Source organism: Oncorhynchus clarkii, chromosome 28 (genome assembly GCF_045791955.1).
Source record: "Oncorhynchus clarkii lewisi isolate Uvic-CL-2024 chromosome 28, UVic_Ocla_1.0, whole genome shotgun sequence".
In the NCBI taxonomy this organism is placed as follows: Eukaryota; Metazoa; Chordata; class Actinopteri; order Salmoniformes; family Salmonidae; genus Oncorhynchus; species Oncorhynchus clarkii.
Genome location: NC_092174.1, coordinates 18,782,443 through 18,796,102, shown reverse-complemented (window position 1 = coordinate 18,796,102; position 13,660 = coordinate 18,782,443). Strand labels below are relative to the sequence as shown.

The window sequence follows — 13,660 nt, the reverse complement described above, 5'->3', positions numbered from 1 at the left end:
CAATGAGGCTGTGGAGGGATCTAAATTGTGGATTTAAAAGAAAATATGAATCATCAGCGTATAATGACACCTTTGTTTTTCCAACCCCTTGACATTATTCTTGGATACGAAATTAACAGCTATAACATTGCGATTGCCATAATAATAAGATATTCCCAATAGTGGACAACATGCTTTTGCTCCTCTTGGCAGTTTAGTACTTTTTGAGAAGTAGCCATTATTTACTATTTTACACCTAGGGTTGGTTACTATACATAACTTTAAGCCATTTTATAAGAGATTGTAAAAAATTTAAACATTCCAGGCATTCATTCATTTATATAATCACATTCCAGTCATACTTAATCAAAAGCCTTTTCAAAGTCCGCCAAGAATACCAGGCTTTGACTATGGTGATTTGGAGTAGAGGTCGACCGATTATGATTTTCAAACGCTGATACAGATTAAATCGTCCGGTTTATTTATTTATTTGTAATAATGACAATTACAACAATACTGAAAGAACACTTATTTTAACTTAATATAATACATCAATAAAAATTAATTTAGCCTCAAATAAATAATGAAACATGTTCAATTTGGTTTAAATAATGCAAAAACAAAGTGTTGGAGAAGAAAGTAAAAGGGCAATATGTGCCATGTAAAAAAAGCTAACATTGAAGTTCCTTGCTCAGAACATGAGAACATATGAAAGCTGGTGGTTCCTTTTTAACATGAGACTTCAATATTCCCAGGTAAGAGGTTTTAGGTTGAAGTTATTATAGGAATATTTCTCTCTATACCATTTGTATTTCATATACCTTTGACTATTGGATGTTCTTATAGGCAATATAGTATTGCCAGTAACAGTATAGCTTCCGTCCCTATGCAAAGAGCTGCTAGCAAAACGCACGAAAGTGCTTTTTGAATGAATGCTTACGAGCCTGCTGCTGCCTACCATTGCTCAGTCAGACTGCTCTATCAATCATAGACTTAGTTATAACACACAGAAATACGAGCCTTTGGTCATTAATATGGTCGAATCTGGAAACAATCATTTAAAAAACAAAACGTTTATAATTTCAGTGAAATACGGAACTGTTCGGTATTTATCTAACGGGTGGCATCCCTAAGTCTAAATATTCTTACATTGCACAACCTTCAATGTTATGCCATAACTACATAGAATTCTGGCAAATTAGTTCACAATGAGCCAGGATGCCCAAACTGATGCATATCCCCTGACTCTGGTTGCAATGAACGCAAGAAAAGTGACAATTTCACCTGGTTAATATTGCCTGCTAACCTGGATTTATTTTAGCTAAATATGCAGGTTTAAAAATATATACTTTGTGCATTGATTTTAAGAAAAGCATTGGTGTTTATGGTTAGGTAAAGTCGTCCAACGATTGTGCTTTTTTTGCATCGATTATATGCAACGCAGGACACGCTAGATAAACTAGTAATATCATCAACCATAACTAGTGATTATGATTGATTGTTTTTTATAAGATAAGTTTAAATGCTAGCTAGCAACTTACCTTGGCTTCTACTGCATTCGCGTAACAAGCAGTCTCCTTGTGGAGTGCAACGAGAGGCAGGTGGTTATAGCGTTGGACTAGTTAACTGTAAGATTTCAAGATTGGATCCCCCGAGCTGACAAGGTGAAAATCTGTCGTTCTGCCCCTGAACAAGGCAGTTAACCCACCGTTCCTAGGCCGTCATTGAAAATAAGAATGTGTTCTTAAGTAAGAGGTTAACCTGACTTGCCTAATTAAATAAAAAAATTAAATTAAAATTCGGTGCCCAAAAATACAGATTTCCGATCGTTATGAAAACTTGAAATCGTCCCTAATTAAATCGCCTATTCCGATTATTCAGTCGACCTCTAATTTGGAGCAAGGTCTTCCAATTTCTAATACTTTATCACATTCAAAAATGGCAAAAGCCCTTTAAAATGGTCTGTCATGATGATAATAACAGAGGAGTAACCTCAGGCACATTTGATTGCGGGTTGAAGACAACGCATCTTTTAAAGGCAATGTTCCAGCATTTGGCAGAGATTGCATTCATCGGAAACGCGCATGTCGGCTCAATTGGAACATACCTTTAAACGCATTGTCGGCTGTCCAGTGTGCTTAATCCTCCATTCAGTATTTAAGTTCCTCATCACCCAGGACTGGTTGTCATTGTAATAGGAAAGAGAGCCGATATGACACAGTAGAAGCTTTCATTTTGGACAAGCCAGAGAAGATTCCTTCACTTTTGCATCTTTATACTTGTTGAGAAAACCAGGACCTATTTTTGTTAGTCAGTTTAGTGACACATTTTTACTCATCAAAATGCACTCTAGGATATTCTAATTTCCACAGGTCCATAACATGAGGTAATATAGGCATTACCCTCACTCATCCTAAGGGCAAAAATACTCTGATTTCAAAAATAGTATTATTTTCAGCATGCTGCATGGCCTGCAAAGATCCACAACACACTTCAAAATGTTCATTGTTTTATAGTTGAAAATAACACTACATGACCAGCGGTCTCCCAAAGGCAGCAAAGCGGTTAGTCTTTTGATCAGGAAGATAATCCCGTTAGGAAGCGGTGATCAATCCAACGGTTAATTCTGTAATGCCTCAGTTGACCTCTGAACTGTCTTCTCGTTGCAGAAATTGTTTTAAATGGGTTTACTTTGAGGCACTTGGTTTCTCTAATTTCATTAGTATTGGATTGGAAGGAGAAGATGCTGGGGTGTAAGCATTTTGTGGTATGCTACATTATGGTTAATTCATAGAGAGCCTGCCGCGGATGGTGATGGAACAATCTGTCCCAGTATGCTTTCTATGATCTGTGAGGTCATTACCATTAGATCAACCATATAATTAGGAATTAGAATACTAATTTAATAGGATATCTATGGGATCAACACCATGATGTCATAATCATCATCATCAGACGTGACTGCTCTCTTCTTCATCATCCTTCTCCCTGGAGTGTCAAGGTCTTTGACAAGAGTATTAAGGCTGGCCAGCACAACCAAATACAGGAATATAAATTAAAACATTACTCATCACATAGGGAACCAGCCCTAAGTAACCAAGTTTAGAATTGCCTTATTGAGGATGTTGAAACACCATGAATGCAGAGACTGCCATGACTTCATGGAACCTCATTCTCAGTGAGATGTATCAGTCAGTGAGTCAGACTTTTGGAGGATATGTAAGCCTGTACAGACAGATCTCTTAGCCTATAGAAAAGCCATGGTAACAGGGCTCAATCCTTCCCATCAGACACATACACTGGGTATTAAATCTTCTTTAGTGTGGATTAGGAGCCCTAGTTTTCCTGTAGCCACCCTATAGCTACGCATGCTGGTGTACAATCTCTGTTTGCAGAATAATCAATTCCACGAGACGATGAATGAGAGCTGGAGCCAGCCATTATCAGGCTGATCCCACAGGTCAAATTGAATCAGGGCTCCGTCCTGCCGACGTTCCCTGGCCCACTCAGACTTCCTAGGTCAAATCAAATGTTATTTGTCACATGCACCAAATACAACAGGTATACAACCTTCCAGTGAAACGCTTACTTACAAGCCCTTTACCAACAGTTCAGTTCAAGAAACAGAGCTAAGAAAATATTTACTAAATAAAAACAGTAAAATGACATAACAATAACGACGCTATATACAGGGGGCAACGGTACCAAGTAAATGTTCAGGGGTACAGGTTAGTCGAGGTCATTTGTGCATATAGGTAGGGGTAAAGTGACTGCACAGACAAACAGCAGCAGGGGTGTTGTCGTGCCCTCTTCACAACTGTCTCGGGTGTGTTTGGACCACTCTCGACCCGCTCCACTACAACCCTTCTGATGTAAATGGGGGCCTGATCTGCTCTCCTTTTCCTGTAGTCCACAATCATCTCCTTTATCTTGCTCACATTAAGAGAGAGGTTATTGGCCTGGCACCACACTGCCAGTTCTCTGACTTCATCACTGTAGGCTGTCTCATCGTTGTCGGTGATCAGGCCTACCACTTGTCATCAGCAAACTTAATGATGATGTTAGAGTCATGCTTGGCCACGCAGTCATGGGTGAACAGGGACTACAGGTGGGGACTAAGCACAGACCCCTGAGGGAAACCGGTGTTGAGGATCAGAGTGGCAGATGAGTTGTTGCATACCCTTACCATCTGGGGGGGGGGGGGGTTAGGAAGTCCAGGTTCCAGTTGCAGAGGGAGGTGGTTAGTCCCAGGGTCTTTAGCATACTGATGAGCGCTATGGTGTTGAACGCCGAGCTGCAGTCAATGAACAGCAGTCACACATAGGTGTCCCTTTTGTCCAGGTGGGAAAGGGCAGTACGGAGTGCGATTGAGCTTGCGTCATCTGTGCATCTGTTCTTGCGGAATGAGAGTGGCTCAAGGGTTTCTGGGATAATGGTGTTGTGAGCCATTACCAGCCTTTCAAAGTACTTCATGGCTACCAACATGAGTGCTACGGGGTGGTAGTCATTTAGGTATGTTACCTTCACATTCTTGGGCACAGGGACTATGGTGGTCTGCTTGAAACATAAGTATTACAGACTCGGTCAGGGAGAGGTTGAAGACTGTAGGCCAGCGCATGTGCTAAGTACATGTCCTGGTAATCTGGCTGGTCCCATAGGCTTGGGAATGTTGACCCAGTTAAAGGTCTTGCTCACATCGGCTACGGAGTGTCATTACACAGTAGTCCGGAACAGCTGGTGCTCTCATGCATGCTTCAGTGTTGCTTGCATCGAAGCGAGTATAAAAAGGCATTTAGCTTGTCTGGTAGGCTCGCGTCACTGGGGAGCTCGCGGCTGGGTTTCCCTTTGTAGTCCGTAATAGTTTGCAAGCCCTGACACATCCGACGAACGTCAGAGCCGGTGTAGTAGGACATATGGTGCACTACTTTTGACCAGAGCTCTAAGGGCCCTGATCAAAGTGAATTTGGAAACTATTCAGACCCCTTGACTTTTCACATTTTGTTACATTACAGCCTTATTCTAAAATGGATTCAATAAAACATTTTCCTCAATCTAAACACAATGTGGTTTTTAGAAATGTTTGCAATTGGTGGACTACAATCAAGTTGCAGAAACATCTCAAGGATGATCAATTGAAGCAGGATGCACCTGAGCTCAATTTAGAGTCTCAGCTAAGGGTTAAGGTATTTAAGGTACCTTAACCCTTAGCTGAGACTCTAAATTGAGCTCAGGTGCATCCTGCTTCAACTGATCATCCTTGAGATGTTTCTGCAACTTGATTGTAGTCCACCAATTGATTGGACATGATTTGGAAAGGCACACACCTGTCTATATAAAGGTCCCGCAGTTGACTGTGCATGTCAGAATAAAAATCAAGCCATGAGGTTGAAGGAATTGTCCATAGAGCTCAGAGACAGGATTGTGTCGAGGCACAGATGGGTACCAAAAAAGGTCTGCAGCACTGAAGGTCCCCAAGAACACAGTGACCTCCATTTTAAAATGGAAGAATTTTGGAACCGCCAAAACTCTTCCTAAAGCTGGCCACCCGGCCAAACTGAGCAATTGGGGGAGTAGGGCCTTGGTCAGTGAGGTGACCAAGAACCCGATGACCACTCTAACATAGCTCCTCTGTGGAGATAGCAGAACCTTCCAAAACCACAACCATCTCTGCAGCACTCCACCAATCAGGCCTTTATGGTAGAGTGGCCAGACAGAAGCCACTCCTCAGTAAAAAGGCACATGGCAGCCCTCTTGGAGTTTGCCAAAAGGCACCTAATGACATCTGGAGGAAACCTGGCACCATCCCTACTGTGAATCATGGTGGTGGCAGCAGCATCATGCTGGGAGGATGTTATTCAGCGGAAGGGACTGGGAGACTAGTCAAGATCAAGGTAAAGATGAACAACCTGCTCCAGAGCGATCAGGACCTCAGACTGGGTTCGAAGGTTCACCTCCCAACAGGACAACGACCCTAAGCACACAGCCAAGACAATCCAGGAGTGGCTTCGGTACAAGTCTCTGAATGTCCTTGAGTTTTCCAGCCAGAGCCTGGACTTGAACCTGATCTAATATATCTGGAGACCCCTACAAATAGCTGTGCAACGACGCTCCCCATCCAACCTGACAGAGCTTGATAGGATCTGCAGAGAAGACTGGGAGAAACTCCACAAATACAGGGGTGCCAAGAAGACTCAAGGCTGTAATCCCTTCCAAAAGTGTTTCAACAAAGTACTGAGTAAAGGGTCTGAATACTTATTTAGAATGTAATATTTAAGTTTTCATTAGTAAAAATGTATATTAAAAAAAACTTTTTGCTTAGTCATTATGGGATATTGTGTGTAGATTGTGGGGGGAAAAACCATTTCAATCAGTTTTCGAATAAGGCTGTAACGTAACAAATGGTGGAAAAAGTCAAGGGGTCTGAATACTTCCCGAATGCATTGTATAGGGTAATAGAGTGCCAATATAGCGTAATAGGGTGCCAATATTAGGACGCTGTTCCTAATGTTTTGTAGACTCAGTGTATAGGAACTTTATAGGAAATAGGGTGCCATTTGGGACACAACCTATGATGACTCACGCCCACCTAGCTCAATTAATGGTGATATATCATAGAATATCCAGAAGACTGGATGTATCTAGAAGAAAATGCGTCACTCTTCATACTGACACACAGCATAGGACCAACCAGATGTTATCGGCTCAGCTCAGGCTGCTACCACGGTAAATCAGGATAGGTATTCCTAACACCGTCTTTGATTGTTTTCCTAATTTTCTTATGACTTGTGACACTTCTGTGCTGGAATGTGCAGCAAACAACTGCCTCACTGTGTGTGTGCTGGCTGCGAAGTGGAGTGTAGACCAAGTGTGCTCATCGTCAATGACCCACTTCTGTCCAGTTTGTCTCCCTCAATGCAAATACAGCCCAAATTGCTATTTGCATAAAGCGACCAGTCAATCACTGTAATTTACTTAGAATGAGTCCAAATTATCCTCCAAGATAGATTTCTGTACACTGAGCACACATTAGTTTAGAAACATTATTTAGATTATGCTAAATGGGCCGATGGAAGGCAACATGGAAATAACAGGCTGAACAACTCATTACCGCCTATGTTGGCTTGACAATGTCTGACACCAAATGCCACCCTACTCCCTATAGGTCCATGGGGCTCTGGCCTTATGTACTGCACAACATAGGGAATAGGGTGCCATTTACGACGCAAGCAATGTCAGAATGCATTGATCATGGAACCGGATCAATACCATTGAACACACTTACCCTGTGGCTAACTAATTTCCTAACAGACAGGAATCATATATAGTAAATGGCACAGTGGACATTAGGTCCCAAAAAAAATGCCCGCTGCCTTGCAGCTGCATTCCAAAACATTGAACTCACTGGCTTTATCGCATCCATGTGAAAACACAGCAACAATGGCTGAAGCTGCATCACATTCTATAGCCTGGTCCGAGATCCGTTTGTGCGCTTGCCTACTAAATTGCTGTCCTTGTCAAGCCAAATGAATGACAGGGAGTTGGCATGATAGCACAAACAGACTGGCACTCGGGCTACGCGATCTAGGCTCAGAAAACAAAAACAACTAAACCAGAGTCGCATGGAAGCTTTGTTGACTGTCAGTGGCACCTCTTTATCCCCTATGCTACACCAGGCCAAGCAAGGAGCAGGCAGGGTGTTGTGTTAAAGAGCCACGTTGACCTTCCTCAGCCCTGTACTGAAGAGATGCTCCATAAATGGTGTCCAGGGGCCTACCGTACGACTGTCTGAGTCTCAAAAAACCCATTCCCATTGGAGAGAGGAATGTCCTACTGTCGATCAACTGTACACACAACACGCCACACATTATTCCCACAACCAACTCTATACAAACAGTTAATTCAGTATACCAGCCCCCTGATCAGACTTGTGGGTAGTTTACAAGAGGCTTGTCCTGTTCATCTCAGGTGACATCATGTAGGACTGCTGACACCACACAACAAAGAGCTAATGGAATGTTCTGTAGACATCTGAATACCTCTCAGAATAAGGTTTGAAGTTTGTTGTGTATATAAAAGCCCACACAAACACTTGCCTAAAACCAAAACAGCACCAAATGTACCAAACAAAATATTTGTCAACTTCCATTGTGAAACAATAGCTAGGCCTATTTATTCCACTACTTACCGCTTTGACCAAAGGTGGGTCCGTAAATCCAGTGTCTGACCCATGGCTACTGTAGTTTCAGTTTCACAGCAAAAACAGGAGCAGCCCTCTCAGTTAGATAGCCTAGTGACGTTGAGTCCAGGCAGGCAGGCAGTCACGGCACTGTAGAAACTACACAGCAATGTAGACAGAGGCACATGCTGGAGCAAGGACGTGCGCAAAAAGCAGATTACCCTCCTGTGTCATCTGCTCCTAATGACAGCTGACAAACTACAGCACAAATCCTCCTTGAACTGCCCGGCCGATGAGCTCCAATCCCCTCCCCCCACTCCTCCCTGGCCCCGCCCCCTCCCCACCCGCCCTGAAAATACAGCACAGCCAGAGTACAGCGCTCGAAAATTCCAATAGCTTCCGACGCCCAGCCCGAAAAGTGATTTCCTTTTTCACCAAGATAATGGCCTACTCTTGTCACATGACAAAGCAGAAGCAATAATGGACTGGCAAAAGAGGTGGAGGCAGTGTGCGTTTGACACAGCAGGCAGCTGGCTTTTGTTTCACTAGCCCTGTCAACCTGCAGAAGTCTCTCCCCTTTACTTTCACTTTGCAGAACATTATATAATAACGTCAACATCTGGGGAACAGCTGATTTATAGAAACAACAAAGGGCTTGTTGTTATCATACAGTTGTGTATGTGCCAATAATTGAGTAATTGTTGTTAGATACAAATATAGTGCACACTATAGTAAACACTGTTGACCGGTGTCCTCACCAGGGGGTGTACTTGAACAATCAATCAGCCTCACGCTACTGTAACAGGATACAGCCTCCTGCACCATGAGCCCTTTCTGGCTCGGGACGAGGCTTACTTTTCTAATAGTAAACACAGGTCTGTTCCAAAGCAGAAAAGGCACAATATCAGGGAAGGAATGAGAACAGTTGATTCAGCTGACTCACCGTGGCTTTATTTTTATTTTTTAACGTTTTTTTTACCCCCCTTTCATGGCATCCAATTATTAGTAGTTACTGTCTTGTCTCATCGCTACAACTCCTGTACGAGCTCGGGAGAGATGAAGGTCGAGAGCCATGTTTCCTCCGAAACAACCGAACCAAGCAGCACTGCTTCTTAACACAGCGCGCATCCAACCTGGAAGCCAGCCGCACCAATGTGTCGGAGGAAACACCGTACACCTAGCGACCTGGTCCGCTACAGGAGTCGCTAGTGCGCGATGAGACAAGGATATCCCTACCGGCCAAACCCACCCTAAACCGGACAACGCTAGGCCAATTGTGCTCCGCCCCACGAACCTCCCGGGCAAGGCCGGCTACGACAGAGCCTGGGCTCGAACCCAGAGTCGATGGTGGCACAGCTAGCACTGCGATGCAGTGCCTTAGACCACTGCACCACCCGGGAGGGCCCCCACCGTGGCTTTATGAGACACATTCTTATTAATGAACTTCTACTGCAGGTTTCCTTCAGGCATCATCCACTTCTCTCTATGAAAGCCTGACCAAGAAGAGGCATACTACAGTTCGATCCAAACCTAAGACAGCTACTGTACATTCAATTGGCGAGAGAGAGAGAGAGAGAGAGAGAGAGAGAGACAGAGACAGAGCGCTATAGTTAATTTAATGCCATCAGCCAAGTTCTCTGTAGACAAGCGAGGAGCAATAGCTATACCACTTGAAAGTGTGAGGACCATAACATGAAATTGAGTCCAACAAGTCAGAAAGCACTGCAATAAGAGAATGAGTAAAAAGAGGAAGCACATTTCTTGGGGACCAGCCAACTAGAAACATCTGCTAGAGCTTTCTCACCGTGTGTGTGTGTGTGTGTGTGTGTGTAGAAGAGAGCTTTGTATGATTTGTACTGTATGAAACCACAGAGCACTTGAAGATGCACCTGCACCCAGAGAGACCAAACGGAGGCATGGGGACAAAAGCTGACCAAAAGTGATTTCCACCAGGCCCCGCCCCTCTGTCTCCCCACCACACCACTCAGAGGGAGGAGCAGAGCCGAGCACACACTACATCACTCACACTTTACAGCAAAGGGCAATAGGGAAGATGGGAGGGCTGGGGGCTATAGGGCTGTATAGGGCTATAGGGCTGTATAGGGCGTGCCGGTAAGACTCAGCCCTATGACTAAAGCACCAAATCTGACTCATCAGTCAACCGTCACTCATCAGAAGACAGACTCAAGTCTCTGATGATACAGGGAGGTTACAAGCAGGTGCTGTGACCTTTTCAACTTCTGCTTTTCCACTTTGGGAGTGAATAGAAAATGAAACGTGTTGGCAGAAAGAAAGACTTGAACCCATGAGGTGGGTGGCTTTTGACATGTTAATGGATGAAATGCTTCTGCATCAATAGGGTGCATCGAGATAAATAACCTAAATCCTTTCACATGTATTTCATCATGCCAAATCATAGGGTGGTTACATAGCAAACCACCCCCCCTCAAAAAAACTCACTGACTCTCACCAATGGAGGCTGGTCGTTTCAGGGTTGCTTCTTTCATTGCACATTAATCTAGTATGCCCTACATCCATCACAGCTTCTCTTTCAAGTGAATTTCAAAAACTATGCAGGACACAAACAAGTCAAATCTTTTCCAAATGAGAACAGGTGCTGAGGTACGCACATAAAGCAGCGACACACACACACACTTCAGCTCTGAACAGGGACTGGTCAAATCCCCCAGTCAGTCAGGACGATCATGTGATGCTGTGTGTTGAGAGCAACAGTGCTTTCCTCCTCCTGTAACATGATCTCCACCAACAACAGGGCACTGGAGAGAGGGGATGGGTGGGGGAGCGTGGCCGGAGAACATCAGCTTTCTGTTGATATTCAAATCAATTGAAAGGAAGAATTCAGAAAAGAACAGTGAGCTATGCTTAGGATGGTATATAAAAGTTGATACATTTTTAGAAGGTCCGCACTTAAAATATATTTGTAAAGTTATAATTCTGCCATGTTACTCAATTAGAGGCAACAAGAGCAAAAATAAATGTTTTGGCTGCTAGACCATCGTGAGTGTGACATAAAATTGTATGTGGCCTAAATCAGCGTGTCTGGCCATTACCATGTCAGAGGATCTGTGTTTAAGTTCCTCGCAGCTGATCGGAGGTCAGGAGTTCACCATTCTTTCCCCCTGGAATGCACCAATGACAGGGCAGCTCAAATAGTAATGTTGGCTCAACCAGCTCAATTGATTAGGTCCAGTAATGTGATCTGAACACACACACCAGAATGAAACAGCACCTCACTCCGATGGAATTTCTCTCCTGGTTGAAGGCTTGAAACTATGGGCCTAGTCGCCTGAGCAGCACACTCTGTGACCTTTGGCCGAGTGCTTACACGTCATTACTGAATCAACAGGTAATGCTATTTGTCGTCGTTTTCATTTGTCCAACTAGCTCATGGTAGACTTTGCCTCCTGCCTGCGCAGATCTAACATCAGATTAGATTTTTCTCTATCAAGTCAAGCCTTAAGGTGTCCATCCACATGCTTCCCATCAAACAGTTTGTGCATACATGATAATGCCATTTTTGTTCGTTTTGGTCTTTGACACTGTTTATTTTCAGCTGTACAGGCGCACAACATTTTTCGTTGAGGCAAGCCGAAGTCGGGTAGCCATAGTCGGGTAGCCCCTTCGTCAGTGATTGGTCAACAGTAGAGATTTTTTAAGTTTGTTGGTCATTCAACCAGAGACAAATCGTTTTCATGCTCTTTTTTTTCCCCCACTAGAGAAATACTGCACTATACATCTTAGTTTTTTTTTTAATTACGTTTAATTTAATGGCTAGTACAAACAGTACTATTGACGCTTTTTTCTTGTTTTTCCAAATCAAAAGGTATTTTAAGGGAGTATGCGAGCACACTCGTTCGGTTCACCTAGCCAAGTGTGACACCTGTATTTTGAAAGTTGATTACTGACATGCAAAACATTTTGGGACCGTATCAACACTTGACTACTGAAATAAACAGCAAAACAGTTTGTGGAATTGTTCATTAAATCATTTTACACACACACACACACACACACACACACACACACACACCCCAAGACCTACTTCCAGGCTATGATTAATTTGTGTTACTAAGCAACCAGATGGTAACAGAGTGAACTTGAGGTACTGGGAACTGTATGGGACTGCTGAAATATGTGCTGGTTTTGAATTATACCGGAAAGAAAGCATCTAGCCTTAGTAGCCTATTGTTATTATGGTGTTGCCGTTTCGATGTCAATATGGTATCATGATCACATTGTATGTGATATTACTCAAAATCACCATAACCACCCATGTATTTTCATAACATGACAGACTTGAGAGTTCATTGGGAGGCTTTTTCACATCCAGAACAGTAAGTTCTACAATATATCCAGACTAAACCATGGAAACCCTGCCAGATTGGGCAACAAGCAGGCAAACTGAACACTGCGTCTAACAACTGGTGCTGCAGTTGCAAGGTTAAAAAGCATCTACTGCTGAACCCTTTTCACAGCAATGTGGGATTCCTAAGAGAAAAAAAAATAACCCTAAACAATCCTACAACCAAGCCAAACAAACAGGAGGTTGGTTCCAAGCCTGCCTGGCTGTTAGTCTACAGTGCCTTCACACAGAGTGTAGCACAGTGGCGACTTTATCACCAGGACCCGTCACAGAGCTGCAGAATTATGGCCACAGCTCAAACTAAATTAGCACTTGTTATGCAACCCTGGACTTGGCTCCCAGGCCACTGGTTCATTCCGCTGCATTCTGATTCACTATCGTTTGCTGTGTGGCCGACAAACAGTTTACCATGGTGGGTTGAGACTGTCTGTGAGTACACCAAGTACACTTATTCAAATTGTGTGTGGTGTGTGTGTGGACTGTGCAAACACCACAGATTCACTATTTGAACCAGTCTCCTCCCCAATGCAGTATGCTACAACCACCATTTCAATAGAGTAATTGCTCTTTCAGAGCATTGCTGAATGCTAGAAAGGAATGGACCCCTTAAATCAAATGTTAATACTTACGAGCCCCTAACCAACAATAAAATAACAATAGCGAGACTATATACAGGGGGTACCGGTACAGAGTCAATGTGCGGGGGCACGGTCAGTTGAGGTAGTATGTACATGTAGGTAGAGTTATGAAAGTGACTATGCATAGATGACAACAGAGAGTAGCAGTGGAGTAAAGAGGGGGAAGTGGGGGAGGCAATGCAAATAGTCTGGCTATCCGTTTGACTTGATGTTCAGGAGTAGAAGCCGTTTCGAAGCCTCTTGGACATAGACTTGGTGCCCCGGTACCGCTTGCCGTGCAGTACCAGAGAGAACAGTCTATGACTAGGGTGGCTGGAGTCTTTGACAATTTTTAGGGCCTTCCTCTGACACCGCCTGGTATAGAGGTTCTGGATGGCAGGAAGGTTGGCCCCAGTGATGTACCGGGCTGTTCGCACTACCCTCTGTCGTGCCTTGCGGTCGGAGGCCGAGCAGTTGCCAAACCAGGCAGTGATGCAACCAGAT

The 13,660-nt window shown here is 43.7% G+C and overlaps 1 protein-coding gene across 5 annotated transcripts in view; it reads right to left on the bottom strand.

Moving 5' to 3' along the window:
• LOC139386577 (nuclear receptor coactivator 2-like) overlaps positions 1-13,660 on the bottom strand; it is a 77,811-nt gene that overhangs the window by 56,879 nt on the left and 7,272 nt on the right. The window contains exon 1 of one of the 5 annotated variants that reach the window (XM_071132236.1): positions 8,165-8,407. The exons of 3 other annotated variants lie outside the window; for them this stretch is intronic. The gene's annotated coding sequence lies outside the window, so the exon portion shown is untranslated. Of the gene's footprint in view, positions 1-8,164; positions 8,408-13,660 lie in introns of those variants that run through there. One more of the 5 variants, XM_071132233.1, reaches the window with a different exon arrangement.